This window comes from Monodon monoceros, unplaced genomic scaffold (assembly GCF_005190385.1).
Source record: "Monodon monoceros isolate NGI ecotype Baffin Bay Population unplaced genomic scaffold, NGI_Narwhal_1 Super_Scaffold_21, whole genome shotgun sequence".
Taxonomy (NCBI): domain Eukaryota; kingdom Metazoa; phylum Chordata; class Mammalia; order Artiodactyla; family Monodontidae; genus Monodon; species Monodon monoceros.
Window position 1 is genome coordinate 154,611,828 of NW_021703778.1, and position 9,210 is coordinate 154,621,037.

Sequence of the window (9,210 nt, forward strand, 5' to 3'; positions counted from 1 at the left end):
AAAGTAGTCCTCCACACGTGTACCAAGTAGTCACTCTTTCATTGTTGTGTTTTATTTCTCGGTAGTTGGAACTGGAACTAAATATTTATTTATCTATGCATATTTTCTAACTTTCCCACTAGAATATAAAATCCATGAAGGCAAACACTTTGTCTTTTTTTATTGCTGTATCTGCTGTGCCTTTAGGAGTGCTTACACACAGTAGATGTTCAGTGAGTTTTTTGTTTAATAAAAGACTGGATGAATGTGCTGAATCCACTTATTCAGAGTACCAGGAGATATAAAAAGTGCCCTGCTGGGTCATGGCTGCAGACCCAGTCTTCAAGAGTGTTCATTGATGTGAAAAGTTTGTCTGCTTTTTAATCATATTTATCGACTGACATATATAGGTTCATATTCTAATTTACTCTAATTTCTCTTAAACAATATATTATGTATTTATAATGCATTTTGGAGGAATGTCTGACATTTTTTTGTTTTTTTACTTAGAGAATGAACAGTTTATTAACAGAAAAGAGAGAGGGGGCAGTTTCCCACACATGTCCCAATATAGTTTTGGAGATTCAAAATACAATATTCTGTATTTCAAATTTTAACCTCTTCTGAACTTGCATTAGCTTTGTCAGGGATGATATACAATGTGTACTTTGCTACATGATTTCAGCTGAATATTTCAAAAATCTTCAATAAATTCCAAAATTGTTATTCATTCAGCAGGACAAAGAGAGAATACTTGCTTGGGGTCAACCTCTTACCAAACAGTTTGGATTTTGGTTAGGAAAGCTAGGCTTAATCATTGCAGTAAAACCGTCGGGATAGGTCTCCTCTTCTCATTGCATTTTCAGTCATTACTGAATGGCTGAATGTGCAACAGGGTAGCAGCTAACCTAAGGGAGTCTGTGGACCTTAAACTCACAATTTTATTTTGCTTCTCTAAATTTTCTATATGTTGAAATGGTCCACAATTTTTCTTCTTTTCACAGTCAACTTAACAAACCACTCACCCCAAAAGAATTGTACTGAAGAAAGTGTTTTTTTTAAAAGAAGATGTTTAGATTCCTACAACAGATTGCTTATGTTTTCTTCTGCTTTCCTCTTACTGTTCTTCATACATATATAATACATAGGCTGATTAAATAAACATATTAAATAAACATTTTATTTGTGATTAAATAAACATATTTCTAAATAAAGACATAGAGTGGTGTTGATACATACAATTAATTAAGATTTTATTTATTTTTTCCTTTTTAATTAATTGATTATAACCATTTAAATTAAATTATTTAATTAAGATTTTTAATTAAAATAATTATTCAGTTTTTCCATAATGCTATAAAAATCACATACTTGGTTGAAATAGTCTTGGCTGTAGCAAATACCATGAAATCTTGTTTTACTAGTTCTTTTTAAATAACAATGTAGTTATTCAATATTTCTGTTTTGAAAAAATCTCCCTCCACCTCTTTCTTGATTTCCTTATAAATAAGATGTGGCCCATGGTCCTTTAAAACAATTTTTAAGTCATCCAAAAGAAATAAGAAATTATTATTTTTATTAGGAGTGTAAAAACATAACCATATTCGAGAATAGAAGTTTTCATAATATGTCTATATATCCACACAACTTCCCAGTTTTTCATGTTCACAATCATTTATTGAAAGTCTATCTATATTTTAAAGAAAATAAAAACTAGAAGACATAAATATAAAACACTGCTGGATCTTCACTGTTTGTGTTTTGTTTATAAATGGCATTTAAACAATTGTTCACCATATATTCTTTTACTGGATATATATTTCCTTACTGGACAGATTTAATTTGATTTCACAGTTTCATTTTCTAGAACCAAGATCTCTTACCTGAAGCCTTGCTGGTCTCATCCTACGTGTGGATGAATCTGTTCAGGCTGTGAAAACCTGGCATACTTTAGGCAACATTTTGCTTCTGTTACGTGATGATATCATTGTACTGAAAAAGATATCTTTGCTTAATAAATTAAAAGTAAGTAGAAGAAACAAGTTATGCTGAATAGGGTTGCAGGAATTATAACAACGGTGGGAAAATCTTTTATATATTTTCATTCTAGCTTCAAAAAAAAAAAAAAGGTAATTTATGTTAAATGGAGGAGGGAACCCTGTCATTTAACAGTAAAGAGCTATAAAAATGGCTCTTTTATTTTTCAACCCAATGCAAAAAATTTATACTAGAAACAGATTTGTAGAAAGTCACAATTCTGCCTTAAGGGCTAAAGAAAGTGCAAAATACCTGCGACTCTTTAAGAAAGGCTACATTTTCTTTGATCCTTTGTTAAAGTATCTTTTAATGGGATGGAAGATAGAAAACCACTCACAACAAGAATAAGGAAACACTTTGCTTTATTGCTTTTTACTTTATTGCACTTCACAGGTATCCTGTTTTATTTACAAATTAAAGATTTGTTTCAACCCTTTTTTGAGCAAGTCTATTGCTGACATTTTTCCAACATTACTTGTCTTTGTGTCAAATATTGGTAATTCTCACAATGTTTCAATTTGTTTATTATTAGTATATTTGTTATGGTGAACTGTGATCAGAGATCTTTGATGTTACTATTGGAACTGTTTTGGGGTGCCACCAATCACACCCATGTAAGATTGCAAACTTAATCAATAAATGTGTGGGTTCTGACTACTCTGCTGGCTGGCTGTTCCCCATTCCTCTCCCTCTCCTCTGGCCTCCCTATTCCCTGAGACACAACAATACTGAAGTTTGGTCAATTGACAATCCTACAATGGTCTCTAAGTGAGAAAGAAAGAATCTCATGTCTCTCATTTTAAATCAAAACCTAGAAATGATTAAACTTAGTGAGGAAGGCATGTCAAAAATCAAAATGGGCTGAAAGCTAGGTCTCTTGTGTTCACTAAGTTGTGAATGGAAAGGAAAATTCTTGAAGGAAATTAAAAGTGCTACTCTAGTGAACACAGGAATGATAAGAAATCAAGTCTTGTTGCTGATGTGGAGAAAGTTTTAGTGGTCTGGATAGAAGATCAAACCAGCTACAACATTCCCTTAAGCCAAAGCCTAATCTGGAGCAAGGCCCTAACTCTCTTCACTTCTGTGAAGAGAGAGGGGAGGAAGCCTCAGAAGAAAAACCTGAAGCTAGCAGAGGTTGATTTATGAGGTTTAAGGAAAGAAGTCACCTCCATAACATAAAAGTGCAAGATGAAGCAGCCAGTGATGACATAGATGTTGCAGCAAGTTATCCAGATGATCTAATTAAGGTAATTAATGAAGGTGGCTACACTAAACAACACATTTTCAATGTAGATGAAACAGCCTAATATTAGAAGATAACATCTAGGACTTTTATAGCTAGAGAGGAGAAGTCAATGCCTGGTTTTAAAGATTCAAAGATAGGCTGACTATTGTTAGGGGTTAGTGCAGCTGGGGACTTTAAGTTGAAGCAGATGTTTATTTACTATTTTGAAAATCCTAAGGCCCTTAAGAATTCTGCTAAATCTACTTTGCCTGTGCTCTATAAATGGAACAGCAAAGTCTGTATGATAGTGTACATGTTTATAACATGGTTGGCTGAATATTTTAAGCCCACTCTTGAGACCTACTGTTCTGTAAAAAAGATTCTTTTCAAAATATTGCTGCTCATTGACAATGCACTTGGTCACACAAGAGCTCTGATAGAGATGTACGAGATTAGTGTTGTGTTCATGCCTGCTAACACAACATCCATTCTGCAGCCCATCAATCAATGAGTAATTTTGAATTTCAAGTCTTATTATTTAAGGCTATAACTGCCATAGATAGTGGCTCCTTTGATGGATCTGGGCAAAGTAAATTGAAAACCTTCTGGAAAGGATTCAACATTCTAGATGCCATTAAGACATTTCTGATTCATGGGTAGGTCAAAATGGCAACATTAACAAGAGTTTGGAAGAAACTGATTCCAACTCTCATGGGTGGCTCTGAAGGGGTCAAGACTTCAGTGGAGGAAGTAAATGCAGATGTGGTAGAAATAACAAGAAACTAGAATTAGATGTGTAGCCTGAAGATGTGGCTGAATTGCTGCAATCTCATAATAAAATTTTAACATATAAAGTTTTTGCACAGCTTCTTATGGATGTGCAAAGAGAGTGGTCTCTTGAGATGGAATCTACTCCTGGTGAAGAGGCTGTGAAGGTTGTTGAAATGACAACAAAGGATTTAGAATATTTCATAAACTTAGTTGATAAAACAGCAGCAGAATTTAAGAGGATTGACTCCAATTTTGAAAAAAGTTCTTCTGTGGGCAAAATGCTATCAAACACCATTGCATACTACAGGGAAATTGTTCATGAAAAGAAAAGACAATCAATGTGACAAGTTTCACTGTTGTCTTCTTTTAAGAAATGGCCACAGCTCGCTACTCCAGCCTTAAGCAACCACCGCCCTGATCAGTCAGCCGCCGTCAACCTCAAGGCAAGAGCCTCCACCTGCAAAATGATTACAACTTGCTGAAGGCTCAGATGATGGTTAGCACTTTTTAGCAATCAAGAATTTTTAAATTAAGATACATACATTGCTTTTTAAGATATAATGCTATTGCACACTTAATAGAATACAGTGTAGTGAACCATAACTTTTGTATGCACAGGGAAAGCCAAAAATTTGAGTGACTTGCTTTATTGTGATATTTCTTTTGTTGTGGTGGTCTGGAACTGAACCCTTACTATTTTTGAGGTCTACCTGTTTCATAAAGATGGTAAAAATACCTGCCAGATATGAGTCAAATAGAGTAAAAATAGAACAAAATATTTGGCAAGATTTAATACAGTGCACTGTATCTTTTAGCCTAAAAGTCAAGCCTTGACAATCGTTCAGCTGTGTGTTCATGTGTATGTGTGCCTACATGTTCCCGTATGAAATACATGGAGAAATTTGAATTAGAATTAGAAAAAAATTATCCAATTGTAGAGGTACTCAATAGGTACCTGATATTAAATACTTAAATTGATGATATTCTGCTTAATTTTTATATTTTGAGAGCTGAGAAGCTTGCCTAGCTATGAATTTTGGTGAGGGAAAATAGTTTTGTTTTTTGGTAGAATCATTCATATACAACTTTATTTCCAGGTAGTAATTTGGTTGTCAAAACTAATTATCTCTCACAATTTTATGATTTTAACATTTTATTAAATTTATAATGCCTTGAATATTTTTGCATCATATTTTCAATATATTTTTGAACTAAGTTCCTTTATTTTCCCCCTGAAGTTTGTGACATATATACATATATATATATATGTACACATATATTAAATAGAAGATGATTTTATATATATAATAGCTTATATATGTGTGTATTTATATGTATAAATATATATACATGTATACCTATATAGAGAGATGCATTTTATATATATATATATATATATATATATATATATATATATATATATGGATTAGTAGATAGAATCAGGTTTCTGACACAACCAAGTAATAGAATCATATGTGAAATCTCTAATGGAAAGAAATTGAAATCCTTTTTTCTCAGATCAGGACCACAGTAGCCTGAGAACTGAGTTCTTTTCATAAGATTTAGTAGGTAACTAGTTAAGCAAGAGCCAATAATGTGAGCCATAGCATCTCTTTTCTTTTTCCAGGCTATAAAATGGCCTTTTAACATTAACACACTAATAAGTTGGGGTGTTTGCTTCCCTTTGGATATATTAGAAAAAACGGAGAAGGTCCTTTCCTCTCCATATGCCTGTTCTAAAACTCCAAGGAGAGAACCGTTGTGAGAAATCACAGTCAGTTGCCTGATGTGTGGATTTCTTTCCATGTTCATTAATATATTACAGAAGGTTTTCCCAGAGGACACCCAGCCACTCGAGCACTTTAAATGAGGCATTCAGCAGCCCTCCTGTTTTTCTGTCTTCGTTAACTAAGATGGAGAGCATTTCAGGGGACGTTAGTGCTCTTTTAATCACACAGGTAACTTCAATTTCTACAATCCTTCCTGCACTCTCACTCCCTCCCTTGCTGTAGCTTTGGGGACTTTGTCCCAATTGGCAGTATTACGTGGTCATCTTGCTTCACACTTTGATGTTTAAATAGTATTTATATGGCTAATAGCTGCTTTGAGGGGATATATCCATTGATGATAGATATTATGACCCAGCTCCTTTAGTCTTCAGGCAACTCTATGAGGTAAGTGCTTTTATTATCTACATTTCAGAGATGGGAAACTGAAGCTCAGATCGTTATATAACTTACCAGAAGTAGCAGCGCTTGGGCTGGATACAGGGTTTGAACACATTATGTCTGATTCTGGAACTGACTACTCCTCCTTCCCAGTTAGTTAGAAAAAAAAAAAAATTGAGTGTTATAGTTACCTGCGTCAGAGTCTAGGAAATGGAAACAGATGAGAATGAAGTATCACATACCCAGCTGAGGAGCGTGGCATATGTAAGAAGTAACAAAGTTAGGATGATTCACATAAATTAAAGGCATGTCTGGGGTGTGATTCTGTGCTGTTTATGGATTTAGATTATGATTCAAGTCCCGCAGAACCTAGAAAATAAATTCCAGTTACCCAACAAGTTTATTTATCTCTCTTTATCTTTTTGTTTATTTAGTATATCAAAATTCCCAAGTATTCCTGGTCATAGTCTGGAAGAGTTTTCAAAGAGGGCTTGACTTGACAGGCTCAGAATAAAATCCCTAACTGAATCTAACATTGCTGGTAGTAAAATAGCTTTTTGTAAATAATAAGTAACTGTGTATTACCTATAGCCAGATCTTTCTAAATATGATTTCCTTTCTGACTTATTTTATAAACACACATATATGAATGACACTGTTGACGTATATATTTTTCTTTAAAAAAGAATACCAGGAGTGGATAAAAATTGTGGTTGGAATGTTCACATTCTACTGTTTACAGCAATGAAGTCTATAGTACAGATCATCACATTTTCCTCTTGCTCATGTTGCCAAAGAACGATAGCTGAAAAATACCTTAGTGATATATACTTTCTGTATTAGAAAACCAACCAACAGTCTTTGAAAACGTTGTATTTCATGAGAAACCCCCTTCAGTAGCCTAGAAGGTGACATTGCACTTTCTTTCGAATCTGAAAATCTACACACGTGCGCTCACAAACAAAACAAAACAAAATCCTCTGCATTTCACTTGCTATACCTATCATGCTACACCTACAGTACTCCACTAGAGGGCAGTGCAGCTATTATCATTCTGACCTGCCAGGTTTTGATCACATTTCCTGATGCTATTATAGAATATAGAAAGCATACATTAATTTAAAATAAACTGCACGCATTTGTTTTAAAAGCACTTAGCTTGTACCTGATAGTTAATAGATGTGAACTGCTTGGAGCCCTGATGCACACAGAGTAGTGAACGTAATGAATTTAGCAGATTTTTAAAAGAAGAGTGGGGAAGATGGACAAATATGAACTAAACTTTTTCATTTGACTTAAAACCTTAAGGGAAAAAAAAATCAGAAATAATGAAGAACTATTATGAACAAGCTGGTAGATATAAGTATTAATTTACATTTAAATAAAAATAGCACACAAGAAGAGAAAGGATGTGTTTCAAATAGTTTCCAGTGTCTCATTTGAAATTCAGAAGAGCAATTTGTGTTTATATTAACTTCGACAGATGCCTCTGGTTTGCTTGGTCCTTCTTAAAGATTTGTTTCTATTTACCTTGGCAATGGGCATTTGGAACTTGAGATGGAGGCTATGCAAAGACTTCTTCAATGTGAGGCCTAGAAAGTTTGATACCAACTGGGGGATAAAGGAGCCTGGTGACTTGAACACCCTTCATGAAGGAGAAGGGGGCAGACTGGAACCAAGCAATATGTCAGGACGTTATTCCCTTTCACTGGCAAAACTTAGAAGAATAAATTTATAAACACAAGTCACCAGAAATAAAAACATCCTTTCATTCTATTTCCTGCAGTGACAAGAGATATATATTCCAGATTGTAGACAGAGCTGCCTTGGAGATAAATAGTTTGATTTCAGCATCTCAGCAGTGGATAATAGATTCCCCTCAGAACCACATAATTAAAAAATGACATTTCTGCTACTTTGTGCCAACTCAGTACTGCTGCTGCCCCTGGCTTCAGGGCCTGAGAGCCCTGCAGGGTACAGCCAAACAAATTTTGCATTATTCAGTGGGACAATGTAAGGTCGTGTTAACAAAAAAGTTGCTTCTGGGGGGACCAGAGGACTTTATTATATTGTTCTCTACAACTTGCTCTTTCTGCTTTTATTATCGCTCTCTCTTTTTTTTTTTAATCCTGCCAACAAGAAAAGGATATGAATGATGAGATTAGGACATCCACTTATTACAAGTTAGCAAGATGAAAGAGAGCATATGTGACTAGCAGAATAAATTAAGAGACTAATTTTAGCACTTTTTTTTTCTCCCAACAGAAATTCAGACTCAGCCAAAGATGAAGCCAAATGTTATGAGAAAATATGTAAATCAAAGTGCTTATTAGGTCCATATCCTCAGATGGCTTTTAGATGACAGGGTTAATCCTTATATGGATTCCCTGCCCGCCCCCTCGCCACTTGCCCCCCCCCCCACCCGGAGTCTCCTGAAAGGCAATTGACTGCAGTCTGCACAACTGCTTTTTATGGGCCTCTCAGTTCACTATATATCTCTAAAAAAGTGTGTGTGACAGACAAGCCTCCAATTAACAGGTACTAAAGTGTAAATGGATTTCCAAATGTCACATAGCTGGTAATTAGTTAAACCAGGACTAGCAATGGATCTCTCGATTCCTGTTTGATGTGTTTAAATAACAGCCAATATTCTGCAGGTGTCTTTATTTCAATTAATAAAAGCCTACATAAGAATATTTTCTTAAGACAATATAAGATTCTTTAAATACCTATAGGGCAATGAATCTAAATGTTGGTATTTGAACCCCAAATTTTAGAATTTTTGGAAGCCTCAACTGAGAGTTTCAACCCTAAGATCACAATTTATTGTCCTGTGACCCTGAGGATTTCATTACACCTTTCATAGATTCATTGTACTCATGAGCAAAAACAAGTATGGTTGCCTGGACTGGACAGCCTTTCTCTCAGACTAATAAAGAACATGTAAACTGTTGTGTCTACTATCAATTGCTTAAAAAAGTAAAGAGATGTGATTATATATATATATATACATATATATATATATATATA